This window comes from Coptis chinensis, chromosome 3, assembly GCF_015680905.1.
Source record: "Coptis chinensis isolate HL-2020 chromosome 3, ASM1568090v1, whole genome shotgun sequence".
Taxonomy (NCBI): Eukaryota; Viridiplantae; Streptophyta; class Magnoliopsida; order Ranunculales; family Ranunculaceae; genus Coptis; species Coptis chinensis.
In genome coordinates, this window is record NC_141458.1 from 32,323,202 (window position 1) to 32,347,805 (window position 24,604).

A 24,604-nucleotide genomic window follows, 5' to 3' on the forward strand; every position below is an offset into this window, starting at 1 on the left:
TTATACAACCATAGTAGAAATTTGAGATTATCATACAAACATCCATGTTCGTTATTTTCGTAATACAAACACTTCAATTAAGTGTGCCAAGGACATCACGCTTGAGATGACTGCATTATCTCAAATGAATTGACTAATTTTACACCATTTCAGCAGATAACAAAGGGAAAAGGAACAATAACAAGGATGAATATTTTGACATTATTTTAACGACATATGGTGTGTTCCTGTGTACATTTCCTGATTTTCCATTTGCGCTTCTTTGGGAGCATACCTGAGTCAGGTCCTACAAGCTAAGTATAATTGGTTTCCTAACTTCTGAGTTCTGACTGGATTATTTCTACATATCATGAAAAAGCCTCCGTATTTGCTTAACAGTTGTAGGCATCAAGGTCACTGGACAGCGCTTATACTGTTGTGCAAACAATGAATAAACAAGATCATTTAAAGGTGAAAATTGACATGGTTCTGTTGGAGTTATCCCTCACATGAGGAGAGAAAATAGAAATTTGGAGCCGTAAACGGCGAATTTGGCGTTGGAAATGCAGGCGCCAGCTGCTCGGATAGATCAAGCGACTGTGGTTCCGGGGGTTCGATAGAATAGAGGCGACCAGCGCTTCATAGAGGCGACCAGCTTCGGCTTCCGGTGTCTTAGCGCGACTTCGGGCCTTTTCAGTCTATTTTTCGTGGGCTTGCTGCTACGATACCTTGAAAGTTGGTTTTGGAGATAAAACCAAAAATCAAGATTTTGGAAAATCTAACCAAACAAGGAAAGGATTGAAATCTAGACTAAAACAAAAGAGAACCTTTACTGAGAGATCTGACCACAGTAAAGAGATAAGAGTGATCTAGTAAAGAGATCTGAAAGAGAGATTGTAATCTTCCTTCCCACTTTATTAAGAAGCGGCTCTTGTGGAAGTAGGCATCATTGGCCGAACCACGGTAAATCTTTGTGTTGTGGTTTGCCTTTTACTGCTTTACATTATTATTTGTTGTTGATAGTTGTTTTTAGCGAGTTGGGCATGTTAGTATAGGTTGTAGTTGATATTTAGATTTTTGTCAGGAGTTGAATTGTGTTCAAATACAAGTTATCTCAGTAGTGGGGAACCGATTGGTATTGGTGTAATCCCTGACAAGTGGTATCGAGCCTTGGTTAGAATAGCCACAAGGGTGTTATCCGAATCTTGGTCGGGAAGGTGTTTGTGAAATTCACGAGAGAAGATTTGAGGTTAAATAACTTGTAGAGATGGACCATTCCGTGAACACACTCGTATGATGAGTCCGAATAGGAAGAACTACACCATCACGGAAAGCCAAGATGGAAGACTTGCTATCTTGCAAGGACTTGGCACTTCCATTGAGAATGAGGGGAGTAAAACCGAGAAAAGGCGATGAGGCCGAGTGGAAAAAGCTTGACGTAAAAGCGATTGGATACATTCGACAGTGGATTGGATTGCGGTGTCTTTCACCATGTGGCCCAGAGAGACTGACCCCCGGTCATGGAAGAAACTTCGAAGACCTTTATGAGAGGAAGTCGGGTGGAAACAAAGTGCTAGTCGTTAAGAAGTTCTGGAACCACGAAGTACCAAGAAAGGTTCTTCAATGTCCGAGCATCTTAATGAAGTACAGAATATCATCAATCGGATGCATTTGATGAAGATCAATTTGGGAGACGAAGTTGAGGCCTTGTTTCTATTAGGCTCTCTACGAAAGTTGGGAGACATTAGCGGTTTCTCTACATGGAGCGACCAAAGGATGGAATTGTTACCATGGAGATGGCTACCACGTCTTTGTTGAATGAGGAGACTAGAAGGAGTGCAGAAAGCGACTCTTCTCACTCGAGAGATCCTTTTCACAGAGAAACGGGGAGAGGTCGAAAGCAGAAAACCATCTCGTACTAGGGTGATGCCGTATAAATCTAGGGGGTGAAGCTAGAACTCCTAAAGGCGAGAGGCAATGTTACTATTGTGCCACAAAAGGCCACTTCGGATATGAGTGCGAGAAACATGAAGAGGGATGAGAAGAATAAGCGCGGTACATGAAGACATGGTGCGGAGGAACGGAAACACTGGCGAGATACTACCGCACCTGGTCGGCGACCTAGTGGGAATTGTGTCGATTGTGGTGTGTCTTTGTCTTAGTACCTCATCGGGATCTGAGTGGGTGATAGATCTGAGGAGCATCCTATCCGTCACACCGCCGCGGGGATTCTTCACTACCTACGGTGTGGTGAATATGGTGAAATAAGGATGGGTAACGATGGCGTCTCAAAGATAATAGGCATTGGAGATGTTCATATAGAAACCAATGTCGGCTACACCTTGACACTCGAGGATGTAAGACATGTCCACGACATACGGTTAAGCCTAATTTAAATTTTGGGAAATTAGATGACGATGGCTTTGTAAACTTCGTTTGGTAACGGGGTATGGAACCGGGCGAGAGGTTCCATTGTAGCGGAGAGGAAGGAAAGAAAAATTTGCTCTCTTTACAAAACACGAGGCTAGTTTGTGTAAAAGCGCGAATTGCGAAAGAAGAAGCTTCATCTGAGGCGGGTGGCACAAGAGGCGCGGTCACATGGGCATAAAAGGGATGGAAGTTCTTGCTAAGCAAAAGGCCATGCCGGACATTAGAGGTACACATTTAAATACATGTACCCCTGTTGTTTGGTAGGAAAGCAACACAGGGTGTCTTTCCAAAGATTCCGTCTCCTCGAAAGGACAGCGTCCTTGAGCTAGTGCACCACGGACTTATGTGGTCCTATGAGAGTGAAGTCCCACCCGGGGAGGCCGTGACTTCTTGACATTCATTGATGATCGTCAAAGAAAGATATGGGCCTATAGTCGAAGACCAAGGATGAAGTACTTGGCGTGTTTGAAAAATTCCACATGGTGGAAAAGAGGCTGGGAAGTTGTTAAAGTGTATTGGGTCGGATAATGGGGGTGAAGTACATTGGGCCATTTGAAGAGTATTGCGAGTCATGGGATTAAATCATGAGCGCACCGTTCCCAAGACACCGCAAACAGAATGGAATAATAAAGAGAGAATGAACCGTACCATTGTAGAGAGGATGAGATGCATGCTATCTCACTCCAAAAGCTACCTAGAAACTCTTGGGTAGAAGCAATCGCGTCACACCCGTGCATGTGATCAACTTTGTCACCGGCAAAGCCTACGAATAGTGACTATCGAGGAGAGAGAGTATGGTCGGCAGAGATGTTGATTATGGATACTTGAGGGGTATTTGGAGTGCGGGGCATTTGTGCATATTCCGAAGGATGAGAGATCCAAGCTTGATGACAAAGCAAAAGCGATTGCATTTTTCTGGGTTATGGAGATGAAAAGTTTGGTTACAAACTCTATGATCCGATTAACAAGAAGGTAATCGAAGTCGAGATGTTGTGTTCTGGAAGACCAAACCATAGCGGACTTTGAGGAGGGTGAGAAGCTCTGAGGGCTTTCACCAATGATCTTGTTGATTGAGAACCCGAAGTTCCTCTCGTGGAGCGTGCGAGAAGGCATTGAGAATGCAGAGAACCATGAGTTTGAAGCTCATGATGAGAATCCTATTGCTCATGATGGGATAGAACCTATTGGTATAGAAGATGAGATGAGATGCATGAACCACCACCTGAGCAAGTAAGTGCAACCTCACGAGGCACCCGATAGATGGGGCAGCGAGGTCCGAGGAAGGAGACTAGCTTCAACCGGTATCCACCACATAATGCGTGCTACTATCGGATGGTGGAGAACCTATGTACTATCAAGAGGCACTTGAAGGTGCAGACAAAGAAAAGTGGTTGAAGGCCATGCATGACGAGATGGATTCTTTGCATAAGAATCACACTTATGAAGTTAGTTGAAAACCAGCGGGGAGAAAAGTTCTCAAGAATAAGTGGATATACAAAGTCAAGCATGAGGAGAACAATCCTCACCCAAGGCACAAAGCTCGCCTTGTTGTGAAGGGATTCGGTCAAAGGAAAGGAATTGACTTTGATGAGATTTTTCTCTCGTAGTGAAGATGACTTCTATCCGGGTGGTATTGGGTATGACCCATGAAGTATGAACCTAGAGGTTGAAAGCACTAGATGTTAAAGGCGACTTTTCTTCATGGAGACCTTGAAGAAGATGTCTACATGGACCGCCGAGGAGGGTTTGAGGTCAAAGGCAAGGAGCACCTAGTATGCAAAAGTGATAAAGAGCTTGTATGGGTTGAAACAAACAGAGACGATTGGTACATAAAGTTTGATTCCTTTATGGCGAAAGCAAGGATACAAGAAGTCCGCTTCCGATCATTGTGTGTTTGTTGAGAGATTTCGGATGGGGATTTCATTGTGCTATTCTTTGTATGTGGATGATATATGTTGATAGTTGGCCCAAACATCAACAAGATATCAAAGCTGAAGAAAGACTTGAGTAAGTCCTTTGAGATGAAGGATTTGGGTCAAGCAAAGCGGATACTTGGGATCGCGGATCACTTTCGTGTGAGAAAGAGTGGGAAGTTGTGGCTTTCTCAAGAAAGCTACATTGAAAGGTGTTAAAGAGATTCAACATGGATCAAAGCGAAGCCCGGTCGGTTATCCGCTTGGTGGCCAGTTCGCATGACCAAAGAGATGTGTCCTAAGGGTGAGCATGAGCAGAGTCGGATGGATGGAAAAAGATTCCTTATGCATCCATGATGGGAGGTTTTTGATGTATGCCATGGTGTGTACTAGACGGATATTGCTTTTCGCCGTTGGGGTGGTAAGCGAGATTTACGCCGAATTCGGGTAAAGAGCATTGGGAAGGTGTTAAGTGGATATTGAGATATCTCAAAGGCACTTCAAATCATGTTTGTGCTTTGGTGGAAGTAAGCCACTTACTTGAAGGCTACTGCTTGATCGGAACATGGCGGTGATGTTGATTTCGATGAAGTCCACCTCCGGTTATCTGGTTACTTTTTTTGGGGGGGCGGTTTCTTGGCAATCTAAGTTGCAAAAGTGTGTTGCCCTCTCCCCTTCTGAAGCCGAGTATATTGCAGCCAGCGAGTGTTGCAAAGAGTTGCTATGGATGAAGAGGTTCTTCGACGAACTAGGGCTAAAGCGAGAAACAGTTTTAGTTCTATGTGGCGGTCGAGGCGCCATCCACTTGAGCAAGAATCCGAAGTTTTCATTCTAGATCCAAGCACGCATTACGTCGCGTTATCATTGGATTAGAGAAGTACTTTCGAAGACAAGCATTTGTGTATCGAGAAGATCCATACCGACAAGAGCGGGTGGGATATGATGACCAAAGTCTTACCGCAAAAGGTAAGTTTGATGTTTCTTGTGCTATTGCGGAATGGCAAAGACACTCCTCCCTATTGATTTGGCAATTGCATGGAGGTATCCCCTCATTTGCCGGGAGGGAGATTGTGGAGTTATCCCTCACATGAGGAGAGAATTTGGGCCGACAGTAAACGGCGTTGGAAATGCGGGAGGTGGAAAGCGCTTCGAGATGAAGCGCGACTTCGCTCGGGGTTCGATAGAATAGAAGGCGACCATCATCGTAGAGGCGACCAGCTTCGGCTTCCAGTGTCTTAAGCGACGACTTCGCTCACATGGAAGGCGCTTCGCTTTCAGGTCTATTTTTCGTGGGCTTGCTTACATTACGCGAAAGTTGGTTTTGGAGATAAAACCAAAAATCAAGGTTTTGGAAAATCTAACCAAACAAGTCGGAAGGATTGAAAATCGGACTAAAACAAAAAGAGAACCTTTACAAAGATCTGACCACAGTAAAGAGATAAGAGTGATCTAGTAAGGTGAGATTTGAAAGGAGAGATTGTAATCTTCCTTCCCACTTTATTAACCGGCTCTTGTGGAAGTAGGCATCATTGGCGAACCACGGTAAATCTTTGTGTTGTGGTTTTGCCTTTTTCTTGCTTTTACATTATTATTTGTTGTTGATAGTTGTTTAGCGAGTTGGGCATGTTAGTATAGGTTGTAGTTGATATTTAGATTTTGTCCGGAGTTGAATTGTGTTCAAATACAAGTTATCTGTGTAGTGGGGGAACCGATTGGTATTGGTGTAATCCCCAACAGGTTCAAATATTTGTAAGGAATGGCATGAAGTTTCCCACCTGCAATACATATCTGAATATGCATGGGCAGCAGAAAACAAACCCTGAGACTGCAACCACCGATGGATTTACACGCTTCTGCGAGCACAGGGGGCAACTTGTTCCATCGGGGTGTAATGGAATTCCCGCCTCTGCAACCTCCTTTACGTGTGTTTTTTCCACAGAGTTGGATTTTATTAATTGGGAAATGAAATTATCTAAACTTAAAGAAATCACTATCCAATAGAAGCTAACTCTGGAATCACTAGTAGATGACACCATAACACCTAGTGGGTAGAAAGACTAAGATGTCATTGGTTGCGTCTCCTACCAAACAATAAACATGTAACAAAGTTGCAGGTTCTAAATTACTTTTCTTATTAAGAAGCCCAATCTTGCAACTCAAACATTCTATGAGAGCAATTAAAATGCAAAGATTAGAGTTGATGTGAAAGGAGACAGTAAGGAAATATGTGACAGCATGCACAACTGATTCGATATTAAATAGGTTACATGCTCCTATATTAGCTATTGAGATTTGTTTGTGTGATCATGATTTATTTACCAATCTTAAGTGTGTTGTGACTGTGCAAGACGAAAAGCATTTGATTTAGTAAATCCCTTGCTACTTGGAACATAGACCACATGAGGGAAAATGCAGAAATGTATTAAACAATATGAGTGAAAAGGTACATGACAATTACCTTTGGAGGTGGTGGCGGAGGAGGTGGTGGATATACATTAGGAGCTGACATTCTTTCTTCCATGAGACTGGTACCACCACTCCATCATATGTAAAATTTCAGTGGTGTGTTAGTTTCTATTAAACTTTGGTGCATTCAACTCAAAACTAATTGGTGATGAGTGGAGATGCCCAGGAACTTATATCTTGTTATGCAAGGTATTCAATATCCCATATGGGACTATATTCTCAACAGCCCCTCACATGTGCCGTTACTTGACCCTAATCGTGGACAACATGCAGGGGCGATGGAATAAACAGGGCCCTTGGGAAAAATACAATAGCCTGCTCTAATACCATATTAAACCCTAAAGCATCCAACTCGCAACCAATTGGTGGTGAGTGGAGAAGCCCGGGAACTAATAACTTTTTAGTTTTTTTTATAAGCCCGGGAACTAATATACTGTTATGCAAGGCACTCAAAATCCAATTTGGGACTGTATTCTCAACTCTTCCAAACTTTTATGGTAGGTGACGCTAGATGAAGGAAAAGAGCAAGCCTGAGTTTAATGCTTTGACTGATGAAGCATCTAAACTAATCAAATGCATGCATCTCCTTTTATGTCTTTTGAACTAAACATCACCAATATTCTAATTTGGTATGAGTGCAATCATCTTGCTTAATACCAGCAAAACAAACTTCCCATTGGCTCCTAGGGTCCAAGGAAAACAAAACCAATCTGACTTCCCTCCTTGATTATCCGCCCATTAAAAACAAATCAAAACAACAATCATTCATTTCCACCTATTCATCAAACAAGAAACATTTTAATGAATGACATCAACCAAGGAACATTATGTCCATATGCAGTCATTCACGTGCACTATTGACATGATGTCTATGTCCATTGTGATAATAATTAAAGAATAGGACAGAGTGAATGCAACATGAACCAAAGAATTGTTATATAAGATATGAAAGTATTACATTACCAACCACAGATCACACAGCAGTGTTCACAAAATAGCAATGGCACACTCACTTTGAAGAAGAACACTGCAGCAATGAGACCAGTTTGTGCATAGTCCAGTGTGGTGTACATACAACTCAGTAACACTCTTTGTAATGTCTGAAAAATGAAAAGGCATTCGAACGAGAAAATTAGATAGAGCTCAAACACTATCAATCACATGTAAACTGTGTAAGATAATTTATACCTTTAACCAAGGAGGTCCACGAAGTCTCTCACGCTCCCGGCTCCTTATTTTTGAAATTCTAGAAGAAGTGTCCATCTACCTTGACATCAAAATAAATTAAAATTAAGTACAAGGTACTGAGCTTTTGGAAGGAAGGAAAACAAGTCTAAATGGCCCTATCATGTCCTATTTATGAGGATAAAGGCAACAGAAGCATAAGAACAGAAAAGCGGGCTTATAAAGCCATGTTACCAAGGCACGCCAACTTTCACTAGGTAATAATAAGAATAACCCCAACGGCTACAAGATGATTTAGTAATGGGGGTCATCCCTAACTACCCTAATAATTATTCGATATAGAGGTCAACATGGATAGTTGTATATCTGGTTTTCGCCTTTACTAAGCCAACACCATAACAAGGAAATCATATGCCATCATCACAACCCATCAAAAGGACAATCAAGTCAACATTGCTTGGGGCATCCACATTGCCAAAAAAATTCTGATAAGGGTATTATTGTCCACATAAACTTAAATTTGCAGGTGAAATATTATCACAAGTATTGTAACCAGCCCTTGGCTCATCTCCATGCAGGCCCATGAGACGACCTCAATTTAGTGTAGTAGTCTACTATCTACTATCTATATACTAAAGCAGAGACCTCTAATAGAGGATTTTCTCTCTCCTATGTGGCACTCTAATATGAGAGTTAGTTTTTTTTTCTTATGTGAAACTCTAATATGAAAGATAATCTTTTAATAGCCTACAATCCGCGTACATAGAATCTCTTTGAAGAGTTTGAGTGTATTTTAATTCTTATATTTGGAGAGTTGGAGTGTATTACAACTTCTTATATATTTGATCGAGGATAAACAAAATTGCTAAAAATAGGTGATTTATAAAAGGTAATTTCCTATTACGAATCAAATATTTTTAGTGTTCCAATTCTTATATATTTGATCAAATAAAAAAATTGCTAAAAATATGTGATTTGTAGAAACTAATTCCTATTACAAATCATACAATTTTAATAAGCACCGACTTATTTGAATATATCCTTAACACTTTGCCACATAGTTAAAAACAATTATACAAAAAATAACATCACAAAATATATAATGGAAAATTTTTAAAAAAAATAACGCAAAACAATAATGACAAATATTTTTAAAAATATATAATCTTGAATGAAACTAACGTGAAAAAAACAATTAATGGGAACCGAAATTTGGATGCAAATGCATCAAACTATAACCTCAAATAATATTTTAAAAAGAAAATCGAAACCTGGATGCAAATGCAAGTATTAAATTAATCTTAAAAAGTAATTAATAGAAAATTGGAATATGAATACAACTGCATTAAACTAACCTTAAAGAATAATTAACAGAAAATCAAAACTTTGATACAAATACATCAAACTAACATAAAAAATAATTTGTCGGAAAATCGAATTTGGATGCAAATGCATTGAGCTAACCCTCAAAGATTAAATTAATGGGAAATCGAAACTGGATGCAACTGCATTGAACTAACCTCGAAGAAAAATTAATTATAAATTAGAAACATGATGCAAATGTGTGGAACTAATCTTAAAAATTAATTAACGGGAAATCGAAAATCGGAAACTAGATGCAAATTCAATCTTATCAAATAATAAACGAGAAATCAGAAACTAGATGAAAATGCATTAAACTAATCTCACAAAATAATTAATGGGAAATAAAAAACTGGATGCAAATGCATTGAACTGACCTCAAATAACAATTGACATGAAATTGAAAATTAGATGCAAATGTATTGAACTAATCGAAAAAAGAATAATTAACGAGAAATCGAAACTGGATGCAACTACATTGGTGATCTCAAAAATAAATAACGGAAATTGGAAATTGGATGCAACTACATTGAACTAACCTCAAAATATAAATAATGAAAAATCGAGGAAACTACATGCAAATACATTGAACTAACCTCAAAACATAGTTGGGTTATATTGTGGTAATATCTCGATAAGTATAGTTTTGCATTTAAAATGGTGTTTATCTTATCTCCAAAGGTATGATTGGGAACTCCTTGCTATTCAAGTAGCTTCAATATATATGAACTTCACCTTATTAGGCAATATATCTCACAAAACTTCAATCAAACTTCTATTATTAAACAACAAAATGAAGTTGAAGGATTTTATCAAATGCGAGTTATTTTTTTTTAATGGAGAGTGAGGTTTTCATGTTATAAGAAATTTGGTTGAGTGATTAATATAATATTAATATATAATAGTTATGCATATTTACAAATATTTTTCAGAATAATTAATATAACAACACCCGTTCATAGATAATCTTTGAATATTCCACATAGTGAGTCATGCATAATTTAAATAATAATTAATGGAAAATGAAGGCTGGATAATCTTCGATGATCCCACATAGTAAATCAAGCATAATTTACTTTCTATGTCATGTTTGCAAAGGACACTTGAGATGAATCGATAGAAGTTGGTATTACACACCACATTGGATAATTAAAAGGAAATCTTAAACTGGATTTAAATACATAATAGAGCTCAAAAGAGTAATTAACTGAAAAATCGAAATTTTATGCAAATGCAATAAACTAAACTTAAAAAGTAATTAACTAAAAATCGAAACGGGTGCAATTGCATTAAACTAACGTCGGATAATAACTAATGGGAAATTAGAAATTGGATGAAAATCCACGAAAAATAATTAATGAGAAAATCGAAAGCGGTATGCAAATACATCAAACAAACCTCATATAATAATTAATGGAAAATCGAAACTGGATGCAAATGCATTGAACTAACCTCATAGAATAATTGGTGGGAAATCGGAACTAAATGCAAATACATTGAAATAATCTCAAAGAATAATTAACGGAAATGAAACTTGATATAATTGCATCGAACTAACCTCAAAGCATAAATAATCGAAACTAAATCACGGATGCATTGAACTAACTTTTAAAGAGTTATTAACAAGAAATCGAAAACTGAATCAAATGCAATGAACTAATATCAAAGACTAATTAATTAAACATTGAAAAATGGATAAAAACTGTATTGAACTAATCTAAATGAATAATTAACGGAAATTATAAATTTGATGTAACTGCATTGAACTAACCTTAAAAATAATTAACGGAAATCGGAAACTTGATGCAAATGCATTGAACTAACTTTAAAGAACAATTAACAAAAAATCGAAAATTGGATGCAACTGCATTGAACTAACCTCAAAGAATAATTAAAGGAAAACTAAAACTGGATGCTGTTGCATTAAACTAAAATCAGAGATTAATTAACGAGAAATCAAAAATTGGATGCAAATGCATTGAAATAGCCTAAAAATAGTTAAGCTGGAAATCGAGTCGGATGTAAGCGCATCACGGTGACCTCAAAGCATAAATGTATGCATTTTTTAGCCTTCTCACATGAGTAATTAGGAACAAAAAAGCGAAAGTGAGTTTATAAAAACAGAGACTCTTATATGTATGCAAACTGTATAGAAATTGTAAACTATCGAACTAACCTAGAAAAACAATTAATGGGAAATCAGAAACTGGATGCAAATGTATTGAACTAATCTCAAAGAGTAATTAATGGGAGATTGGAACCTAGATGCAAATACAATGAACTAATCTCAAATACTAATTAACGAAACATCAAAAATTGGATGCAACTTTACTGAATTAACCTTAATGAATAACTAACGAAAAATCATAAAGTGGATGCAATTGCACTGAACTAACCTCAAATAATAATTAACGAGAAATCGGAAACTTGATGCTGTGCATTGAACTAACCTCAAAGAATAATTAATGAGAATTTGGAAACTAGATGCAGCGTACTACATTAAACTAACCTCAAAGAATAATTAATGGAAAATCAGAAACTTGATGCAAATGTATTGAACTAATAACCCTAAAACATATTTGTATTATATGTAGGGGGAATAAATGTCTCGACAAATATAGTTTTACATTTTAAGTAGTGTTTATCATAATTCTTTTATTGTGATTGGGAATGTTTTGCTATTCAAGTAGCTTCAATATTATCTTCGCCACATTGGGCATTCTCACAAAACTTCAATCAAACTTCTATTGTTAAACCTAACAATAAAAAGAAGTCGGTAAGTTTTATCAAGGTTTGATGCTTCCTTTTTATAGAGCTATGCATAGTGGTGCAAGAAATTTAAATGAGTAATTAATATAATTTTTATATCTCATAGCTATGCATAGTTGCTAATATTTTTTTAGAATAATTTAATATAACGCACCCGTTAAGTAAACACGTTCATATGACAAATCTGTTCAAGTGGGAGTAGTGTATTATTTGAGGATATGGAAACAATCAATCTGTTTTTTAGTGATTTGTACATATTAATACGTAGTAAAAGGCGGTGATGATTTCTTGCTAAATCACAATAAATATAATAAAACTATTATACAAGCTAGATCGAGTTTAAGATAATTCTATTTGAAAATTACGGATTAATATCCTAAACCACAAAGTGAAGAGGCTATTTCAATTTGATCTCTTAGTTTCCAAATACTTATGCACCATAATCACTTTGCCCATTAAACGTATTTCGGTTTATTTTTAAATAAAAATATATTGTGATTAAAATTTGCCGCTAAATCACCATAAATCTAAAAAACTATTATACAAGCTAGATCGAGTTTAAGATAATTCTATTTGAAAATTACCGATTAATATCACGAACCACAAAGTGAAGAGGTTATCTCAATTTGATCTCTTAGTTTCCAAGTACTTATGCACCATTATCACTGCTTTCATTAATGTATTTAGGTTTATTTTCAATAAAAATATATTATAATTCAAAATTTGCCGCTAAATCACCATAAATCTAAAAACTATTATACAAGCTAGATCGAGTTTAAGATAATTATATTTGAAAATTATGGATTAATATCATAAACCACAAACCTGAAGAGGCTATCTCAATTTGATCCCTTAGTTTCCAAGTATTTATGCACCATAATCATTTGTTCATTAACTTATTTCAGTTTATTTTCAATAAAAATATATTCTGATTCAAAAATTTGTGTAAAACATTTTGTGAAAACCTTTTCAGCACACAAAATATTTAATAGATCCCGGGCGTATGCCCGGGTTCAAAATCTAGTATCAAACATAAATTTGTGTCATGATAGTTCTCAATTCTCATAAATATGTTATCTACGTGTTTGGGATGGTAAGCAGGTAATCCAACCATAAAGTTCAATGCAATTTGAGTAAATAGAAAACTTATTTGGAGAAAGATTACCTGACTCTTGTCTGTTAGACTACGCGGACATGAATGCCAAGTGCATGCAATCCAGGGGAATAAAATCCAAGTAGCATCAACAGAGATATAACAGCTGGTAAGCAAATGTGAGTCCCTGCACCAATTTACTTTAAAGTGAGAGCGAGAGATCGAAAGCATTCAATGGCGGATATTTAGAAGATGCTTGTTCGCCCCCACAAATGTGGTGGTGTGTTTTAGCAAATCTTCTTTCAAAGCAGTACAATGAAAATAAAAGTCAACAGAGAGACTATAACTCTTATGATTACTTAAGGATAGCTAAGAGTGCCTAGAAATCATTAATCTGGTACTCTCATCCAAGTTGATGTTAAATGCAGATAAAAGTCAAATCAATGTAGAACTGTGAAGGAGATCATCCAATAGTCTTATTTTTTGTTCAAAATTCTTTACATCATTAAACCGAGAGAACTTTTATCATGGAACTAAATTAGTGTATAAAGGTAATGCCATGCTCAAAATACAACATTGACGGGTTGTTCTGCATCCATAACTTTTGAAGAAAAGGATCATGAAAAACAATCTAAATATGAATTAGATATAATGGTTAGCAAGATATTCATTAAAATCGGTTCAAGAATGGTAGTTTCATTAAAACAAAGAATGGTGCATTTTTCTTCAAGATGGGCACGAAGTCGAGCTACAAATATAAAACATGAAATTTCAACTCCTATGTCATATAAATAGAAGACATGTAAGCAACAATTACAATGTGATGCATTTGATAGTCTCGGAGGAATATTAGGCCTCATGCATAATGCTTTAAGTAAAGACCTTCAACAACATTTAATAGACTGACCGAGTTTTATCATCGTCAATAAGCTCCACTAGTGTAGTAACATTGGCTTAAACTCATATTCACTTTGCATAAATTGCTTCCACTAAATAAGCCATTTTATAGGAGACTCAAACCCCGTACCACTCGGAAACCAATTTTTATATTTGCCTACTTTTTCCCACTATTACTTCATTACATGTTTCTTCCTACTTTCACGGTTTGCCCCTCGTAGAAGTCGTAACCCTTAGGGCATCTCCAATGGGGGGTGTAAAATTACACCTCCACCTAGGCTCCACGTAGGTGCCATTAGGATTTTACACCTCTAATTGTATAGTATTGTATAGCTCATAAATATCCACACTCTATACTCTCCAATGGAAGAGTAAAAAAAAATAGATTTTAAACTTCGGACGTCACTCCAAGTGGCGTCCCCTTTAATTTAAACTGGGGCGTCACTTGGAGTGGCGTCCGAAAGTTAAAATAAAGCTTCAAGCGTGTGTTGAAGTGGCGTCGAGTTTTTAAGTTAAGCAGGCGTTATTTTAAGTGGCGTCCGGGCTTTTTATTAACTAATAGCGAGAGGGGGAATTCCCCACCCTCTCTATTAGCTAATACACTATTACCTAGGGTTTAGCACCCCTATTGGAGAGAGTTTTTTTATATTTGGAGTGTAAAATTTCCACTCTATACAGTTTACACCCCCCATTGGAGATGCCCTTAGTGTTCCCGATTTCCCACATCAAGCAAAAAAGTTCAGAGGCCATTTCCAATTTAGCTTTACCGAATCATTTATGACACGCCCTTCATACTATGGCAACTCCGTAATCAACAACAATATTACATAGCCACACCTGACTAATGACTAATATGCACTTCAGAATAATATGTAAGATCTAGATACTCATACAACAAGGATATTAAAATGATGTGAGTGAGTTTCTTGTTTGAAAGTTTGTTGGAAATAAAAATTTGGATAAGCGCCACGAGGATAAGGATAAACCACCAAGATAAGGATAACCACCGGTATTAGGATGAGTGTAGGACTCTATCCTATCTTATATTAGATGAGTATAGGACTCTATCCCTATCGATATTAGATGAGTATAAGACTCTATCTTATCAATATTGAGGAGGTGGGAGAGCTCTATAAATAGACCCCCCAACCCTCACATATTGATCATCCCAATAAAGAAAAGCTCTTTCTCTTTTAATGGTGGCCTCCAACATTTTCTAAAGAAGAAGCTAGTAATTTGTGGAGATTCCAAAGGTGGTAACCTCCCTAGCCATTGTCGGTTATTGGTTCGTGAACAAAGGTTGCTTCCCGTTCGTGGTTAGAACTTGACTCCAGCTAAGTTGAGAAGAAGAAGATCTTGGTTGTGCCAAGAACATCATCTTCTCCTGTAGATCAAAGCTTGGAACTTCAAATTGAAAGCTATGACCAAGGTACGATCTTCTGTTTCCGCTGCGCTATTTTATGCATGTGATATAGTGTAATTATACATATCGTAGGAATCATGTATGAGATATCGGTAAAAACCCTACATTGGCATCGAGTCAGGTTTTCCATGGTTTGCATGCTTTTGTTTGTAGTTTTGATATTGTGATCTACATTTTTTTTGGAAAACTGTTTTTTTTTTCAAAATCTTTTAATTAATTTTTAAATAATTAGGTTGTTTAAAATTAATTAGAAATTGCTTAATTTTTTTGCAAAATAAATTATTTATGAGAAATAATTTGGCTATTTTAGGGGAAATTTTTTTTTAGGAAAATTTTTTTCCTTTAAATTTTTTATTTTTCCACGATTAAAAATTGGCATTAGGATGTTTATTTTTACTATACAGTAATTATTTAAATCTAGATTTTTACTATTGCATGTAAATAAAATTGTATGTTTTCTATCAACGGTCATATGAAAACTAAGGCACAATGCCTAAGTCGCATAGACCCGAGACTTGTAGGAAAATTGAACCAGATCTTGGGAGACGGGCTTCCAAGAAACGCATGATTGCAAAGCAATATAGGAGAGTTTTGCAGCGTATTGTCTTGAAATCTGATAAGATAAAGACAGAGCCACCATCACCAAAATATACACCAAAGCCCCCAGTCCTATTCGGGATAGGAATGAGGCTCGACCACTTAAATCTCTCCTACATCGATTATGGGACGATCTTTGAGGAACCAAATCCATATGATGTGTCATCGGGGTTTATTTTCCCACCTCACAGGAAACAAAGGAAGTGGCTAGTAATTTTCAAATAGCCGATAGTATTTGTGAGGATGAGGATGACTCCCACAGGCACCGGGGCGTTTCTATGTTCATGGTTGGACTGGCTCTTTTTAGTTCCACATTGTTTTGAAAAATAGAAAACTCCTTTGTGTAGAAACAATTTTATTAAATGGAAATTTAAGTAGTAGATTTTTTGTATATTCTATGCTATTGATAGTCAAATGCATTGATTTTATTTAATGGCTAGAATCATGCTAGTAGATTATAATGATCATCTCATATGTGAAAATATGGATTACTTAGATTTATTTTAAGAGATGATTCTTATTCGTAGTATCTTATTTTTGGAATTCAAACTTGATAGAATGGCACCCGATGGAAAATCCCCATTTACGATGCTACCTAAAAAGGACTTGTTAAACGATAAAATTACGAACTTTCGTCTAGGAAAGTTAGGCTAATTCTCGCGGAGATAGGAAGGTCATTGACGTAATAAGCGACAACCGATAGCATAACCTACATGCCAAAGGAATAACACAAGCTGCTTATCTGCTGCACTTAGGAAGTACAATGAGTATACAAGTAGAGACAATGTTGCCCGAATTGCCATACTTGGCACCATGAGGAATGACTTCATGATCTTGATTATGATGGCCTTGGATCGGCTAAAGAGCTATGGGAAGCGGTAAAAAGGCGGACCTTGGGGTGCGACTATTGCACACGGTGAGGAGGCTACAAATGAGCTTTGACAAATTTATCAAAGCTGCCCCATACCTCTATGACACAACATTGCGGTGATGAGGAACATGGTTCTTTGAGTTAGCCCAAGCAGCCAGTCTGTCAAATGAACAAACAAATTCAAAGCTGTCATTAGGTCTTTACCTAAAACTTGGGAACAATTTCGTCTTATCTTAACGCATGACGACAGTATCACAAACTTTGCACAGGTGTAGAGGAAATGTGAGCATGAGGAACAAAGGTTTCTCAATGAAAAGCATGTTGTTCAAACTGAAGCAAATGTTGTCAACTCCAAAAAGAGGAAGGCTCCTTGGAACAAGAAAAGTGGAAAAGGGAAAGGCAAGGAAAAGGCCAAGCCTGACCCACAACAAAAGAAACCTAGGAAGTCGATAGACATGACTAGTGTTGAATGCTTCCGTTGTCATCAGATGGGACACTATGCTAGGGCATGTCCTTCTCCTGAGGTAAGTTTTACTTTAAGTACTGTCAATGTGATAAAATCTTGTCATCTTTGTCCGATTCATCACAATATTGGATTGTAGATTTAGAAGCGACAGACCACATAAGCCGGGATAGGTCCCTATTTGAAGATTTCCGGAAACTTCCACAAGGAACTCGGAGAATCCACATGGGAAACCAAAGTGTAGCTGATGTTTTGGGCACAGGCACTTGTAGGTTGGATTTTGCGAGTGGGAGATATATCCTTATTGAAGAAGTACTTTTTGTACCCTCAATTAGGAGAAATCTTTTATCAATTTTGAAATTACTTCAAGAATCCTATGTGTTTAATTTTTCCCAGAACTCGCTTGAGATATCTTTAAATAACAGTTTGATAGGTCATGCTTATTTAATGAATTCTTTTATGACATTACACTAAGCACAAACTGAAGTTTTTATGTCTAAAATGGTTGGTTGCCAATTATGGCATGCTAGACTAGGACATATTGGACACAGTAAGATAGACCGCTTAGCAAGGGGAGGGTTGTTAGGTAACTTAACCTCTGTTAAAATGGAAACCTGTGAAAGTTGTCTTGCTGGAAAAGCCACCAAGAAACCTTTTGGGAAAGCCCAAAGGGCAACTTATCCTTTACAACTTATTCACTCGACATCGTGGACCAATGAATGTAGCAAACAAGGCATGGGGCTTTGTATTTCATTACCTTCACAGATGACTATACACGTTATGGGGACCGTGTACTTGATGTCTCACAAATCGAGGCCTTGGACTGTTTTTAAAAAGTACAAGAACCTTGTTGAGAATCAACTTGATAGGACAATAAAGGCCTTAAGAACCCAGCGGGCGTGAATATCTTTACGATGAGTTTAAGGAACTCTGTGAAAATAAGGGTATAGCTAGGCGACTAACTATTCCTTATACCCCTCATTGAGAATAGTGTCTCGAGAGAAGGAATAGAACCCCTGCTGGAAATGGTTAGATCTATGATGGCTCGGGCTAACTTGCCCATCTCATTTTTGGGGTGATGCATTGTTAACGGCTGCGTACATACTTAACCTAGTTCCTTCAAAATCTGTTGACAAAACACCCTATGAATTATGGACTGGTAGACAACCTAGTTTTGAACTACCTTAAACCATGGGGGTGTGCAGCCTTTGTCACTTCTCAAAATCGAGAATTTAGGAAGTTGAGTGCTCCTGGAAAGAAGTGTGTCTTTATAAGATACAGTGAGACTTCTAAGGGGTATGTCTTCCTAGAGGAGGATACTCAAGGGCATGTCACAGAAATAGAAACACGTAACGTCAGATTCTTAGAGGATCAATACCCAATGAGGGGTGAGGTTAATAAGGATATACAACTTTACGAAGTTGACAACCTTATAACTGCTGATGAACAAGGCGAAGATGAAACTTTCATCAACCCTGATTCCAGTGACAATAGCATTGGTCAACTGATTGATCAATCCCAACCTCGTAAGAATGTTAGAGGCCATATCCCCAAACGTCGGTTTGAGATTGAAGGGGAGATAAATATGACCAATGCACTTACAGAAATATCGATGAACCTAAAAGCGTTCAAGGAGGCTATTTCTGGGTCCAATACAAGTAAGTGGATGGAAGCTATGAAGGAAGAATTGGAGTCGATGAAGAAAAACAAAGTATGGGACTTAGTTGATCTACCTCCAAACAGGAGATCTATTGGGAACAGGTAGGTTCTCAAGATCAAGAAAAATGCGGAAGGGAACATAGACAAATTCAAAACCAGGCTTGTTGCAAAAGGTTACACCCAAAAAGAAGGAATAAACTATGAGGACACCTTCTCACCAGTAGTGAGATTTGCCTCTATACGTCTCCTCTTGTCGATGGTTGCCCACTTAGATTTAGGGCTTTACCAGATGGATGTCAAAACTGCTTTTCTCAATGGAGAATTGCAAGAGGAAATCTATATGGATTAACCCACTGGTTTTTCAATCAAGGGTCAGGAACACAAAGTGTGTAAACTGAACAGATCCATTTATAGTTTAAAACAAGCCTCTAGACAGTGGAATCTGAGATTCCATGAAGCTATGCTTCAAGACAAATTTGAAATGGTAAATGAGGACCATTGCGTATATGTCAAGACATCTAAAAATGGTTTTGTGATTCTATCTCTATATGTGGATGACATTTTGTTAGCAGGTAACAATAAGGCATTGATAAATTTCACTAAGGAGTGGTTGTCATTAAACTTCGAAATGAAGGACATGGGTGAAGCTAGTTATGTCTTAGGAGTTAAAATAACTCGGGATCAGCCCAAACGCTTGTTATCTTTGTTTCAGGAGACATATATCAAGAAGATTTTGGAAAGATTCAACATGGTGATTGCAAGCAAGTGGATCTCCAAAGAAGTCTAGGAGAGTCTTTGAGTTCTAAAATGTCTCCCAAGAATCCCATCAAACTCGGGCTATGAAAAATATACCATACTCAAGCAAATCGGAAGCCTTATGTATACAATGTTGTGTATTAAGGCCGGACATCTGCTATGCGATTGGGTTAGTATCAAGGTTCCAAACAAATCCACGGGTCGCGCTTTGGAAGGCATGTCAAGAAGATAATGAGGTATCTTAAAGGCACCGTGGACTACTCACTTGTCTACCAAGGGAAAGATCTTAAAGTTGATTGGGTACTCCGATGCGACCGGGGAGACCTTGATAAGAGGAAGTCAACTTCAGGATATACCTACATAATGAATGGAGGTGCTATATCCTAGAGCAGCAAGAAGCAAACTTCCATAACACTTTCAACTATGGAAGCTGAGTATATTGCATGCTGCTCTGCCACACAAGAGATTGTGTGGCTCAGACGATTCATCAAACACTTGTCAGTGTTCAAGAAATTTCTTGAACCGGTTCACATCCGGTGGCGGACATGGCTGCTCTTGCATATGCTAAAGATCCAAAGTACCATGGAAGAACCAAGCATATAGAGTTAAAGTACCACTACGTATGACAAATAATACTAAAGAAGAAAATGGTTCTACAACATATATCCACTGATCAGATGGTCATGGATCCACCGACCAAACCTATTCGAAAGGAACTCTTCCTTGCACATGTAAAAATGCTTGGGTTAAAGAGGATGTGATTATGCTAAGAACACTTTGATGGTTTAATGAATAAGCGTGCATTCTTTCGGATCGATTGCATTCTCATTATCTTTGTTTATCATCTCATATGTATGTCGGTAGGGTTATTTGGTTCACTCACATGAGCGATCACTTCCATTTTAAAACAAGTGAGAGTTTAGCTTGACAAGTCACTAAACCTTATGGGAAGGGTGGACCTAGTGCGAGTCATGCCCCTTCTTATAATTGGATAAGAAGAAACAAGCTTCATAGAAGATTCTCATCTAAACCTACAAGCGGTTGTTGCCAAGTAGAGACAAAGTATCCTTGGAATTGTCATTAGGGATGACAACACTTGCATGGTATGAGTGGACATACAGATATCTATTGTTGAGTAAACAAATTAGATACTCTTGCCATGACATGTTTTCACACAACATGTGTATAGTTGACCACCTAAGAGCAAGAAAATAAATATCCCTAAAAATTCTTGCTATGTGAGCTCTATTGATATGTTTTTTGTTTAAGACATATCGAATGGTACCCTCCTTGAACTTTTGACTCGTAACTTTGGTTTGCTCCCCATAAGCTCTTACTAAAAGGATGACTGGATGCATACTGGGAAGTTGGTAGAACTCTGACGACAATGACTTGCGTGCAAAAGGTAAAAGAACTGAAGGTTTATCACACAATCACTGGGGATTCTACGGCGGGACAATTGATGATAATTATGAATCATGTGATACGTTTTTTGATTTTATGGTGTGGACTCATAGGGATGAGTGCTATTTTTCAAAGTGATGAAACAAACAGATCTTCGGGTATACACACACTCTCCGGATATTAGGTTTCTGGATTCGTCTTCTTTAAGATCACTTTCATGGTGGATCACTGTGTCGTGCTTTTCATTGAGACTTGCTACTTCACAGATATCATGATACGTGTGCTAGGGTCACACGAACCATTTGTCGTGTGAGACACACAAATGGCTGAGCATTCTACTTAAATGCTTATCTTAGAAACCTTCTTCACCGTTGTGGGCGAGTGGGAGATGTTGGAAATAAAAATTTGGATAAGCGCCTACCGGGATAAGGATAAACCACCAAGATAAGGATAACCACCGGTATTAGGATGAGTGTAGGACTCTATCCTATCTCGATATTAGATGAGTATAAGACTCTATCCTATCCAATATTGAAGAGGTGGGAGAGCTCTATAAATAGACCCCCACCCTCACATATTGATCATCCCAACAAAGAAAAGCTCTCTCTCTCCTTTAATGGTGGCCTCAATATTTTCTAAAGAAGAAGCTAGTAATTTGTGGAGATTCCATAGGTGGTAACCTCCTAGCCATTGTCGGTTCTTGGTTCGTGAACAAAGGTTGCTTCCGTTAAGTGGTTGGAACTTGACTCCGGCTAAGTTGAGAAGAAGAAGATCTTGAATGTGCCAAGAACATCATCTTCTCCTGTAGATCAAAGCTTGGAACTTCAAATTGAAAGCTGTGACCAAGGTACGATCTTCTGTTTCCGCGGCACTATTTTATGCATGTGATATAGTGTAATTATACATATCGTAGGAATCATGCATGAGATATCGGTAAAAACCCTACAAAAGCAAACCAAAATAATCCTTCAAACTGATGTAGCTTATAAACAGCGAAATGTACCTTCATTGCCTGCGTGTATCCATGGGTAGCAAGCACCAATAATTGCCTCAATCCTCTTCTGAATGCATGTCCATTGCAAATCTTCCGAACTCAAAGTTCCTGAGGTAACATGAGAAGTTTCACCGCTATCAAAATAGTCAAAATCATCAAATCTCACATCACTAGGTCCCCATAGACTAGCTTGAAGTGTAGCTTCCCTCTCTTTGTTGTAGATAGAATGCAACTTTGATTTAAAATATGGCAGAACCACCTACAAGATCAAGTAGAAACTGAATATCAATGTGTGAACTTGAACGGGGGAATACACATACACATACAGAGAAATATGTGTGCTCCAAAAGATTGTAAGCAAATTAGATAACATAGTTTATTCCAGGAAGCAAAGGCAAAAACTATCACAATAATGAAATACAATCTAAAAAGTAAAAAAGATATGTAAAAGCGATTGCAAAACGCTACAAAAAGGCGCAACAGAGATTGCTAAAGAAGAAGGTTATACCAGAAATGCAATAGAGAGGACTCTTTGGTGCTTCTCTAGTCCCGAATGATGAAGCCTATCACCTTCTTTTGTACGAGAATTGTCCTTGCTCGCTTTTAACTTCACTGCTCTCCTTCATGAAGCCATACGAGACTTCGGCAAAAGAAGCCTCTGCAAAACAAGTTAAGTAAACCGAGGAAAACAAGTGTGAAACGTCAAGTGAGGTAATGACTACAAGTTAGGAACTCTATTCAACCAATTCATCCTTATCAAGACCAACCAACTCAAATATTATTGGAAAGGAAATCAAACTCCCAAATCCCAATAACTAGATCTCAGCCAAGTCACTGTTCAACAATCTTTACATAAAATACATTGATGACATGCATATGACAGCATGACCAAGTGCTAAATCACACATGGATGACATATATAGAAAAGCAGTAATAATCAACATGAATGACGTGGACATGACAATATGTTGATAGTTGATACATCAACTCTCACTAGGAATTTGTCATGCGCCTATTAGTCACCTTAGACCTTGCACAATTCTAATAGATGTTTTCGTTCATCAAGCACATAAGTTTTTGTGGCTCAGTAGTTGTGTGACACTGCCATACTGTGGGAGGTCGTGGGTTCAAACCGAAAGCAGTGACTAGGGAGTTTAATTACTCGTGCAACGATGACTCTTCAATAGTCAATACGTTCTGGAGCTGGTGCCCTTGAGACACGGTGACATGGTTTCCGAGAAGTCGAATAGTTTCTGAGCCAAAATGTGCTCCTAGAAGTCGTATATTTGTTGTCAATGTCCAAGACAAACAACGTTCAATGAGATCCACTTTGTGGATTTCCAAGAAGAAGTAAACTACATATTTAGTTAGAGCAATGCTAAAGCAGACTACCCACTTTGCGAATTCCATACATGTCACCTCAAAAATAAATGTCTTGGGATTCAACAATGTACTTCATAGTTCAAACCCCAAGACCAAAATAATTTCTTTTAGTGATGTGGCATGTATGAAATTCACAAAGTGGGCTGCCTTCTAGCTTTGCTCTAATCCTCGTTCGAAAATCCCAACGAACTCTTTGAAACTTTAATACCAAAATTAAGATGATATGCAGTCTGCTAAACAAACAAAACAATGGGTAATCTCTAAAACACCTGAAAACACAAGCAATAACACAAAATTAACAAAAGCAGGGTGACATAACAAGAAGAAAAACAAACACAGTAGTTCTCAAGCTATGAGTTTCAAGGACCAGCATCAACAATGCAAAGAACTCATCATCATAATCCAACACTTTATGTAGAAAAGGTCTTCTCAAAGCCAAAACCTGCATCAAACCAACCAAAAAACCAATTATCCAAACCTTAAATTAACTAAATACATCCAAAAATCATAAATTTAAAAGAACCCACTCAAGTAAAAAACAAACAGGTGAGACTTACACCAATGGAGTATGTTAAAGCAGCTGTTATACTTGCTGGAAGTTGTTGTGCTGCTGCCATTTCAAAGAAAGTGGGACGAAACCCCTTGTCCACCCACTAGAAACAACATCTTTTTTTAGATGAAAGCTAGATTTGAAGTTTGATTAAGTGTTGGGGTTTTAGGAATGAGCTCAATGAAGCACAGAAAGAAGAGGGTTTTTCAAATTGAATTTTAAGAGGGTTCTTCAAATCGAAAGAATAGTTGGTTTGGGTTATTTTGAGTTTTGTTGGGGTTAGCAAATTCCAATTTTCGATTTCCAGCGGAACAGTTGAATGAGTTGAAGTCTTCGGGAGTGTTGGACATTGATCTTTATATTGCCTCGTTGGTAGCTTTTTTAAAAAATCCTGGGCATGACAAGATGTT

At 37.7% G+C, this 24,604-nt stretch overlaps 1 pseudogene; it reads right to left on the reverse strand.

The window, feature by feature from the left end:
• Window positions 1–24,310, reverse strand: LOC147509214 (peroxisome biogenesis protein 12-like; annotated as a pseudogene).
• Between the last annotated feature and the right edge of the window lie 294 nt (window positions 24,311–24,604).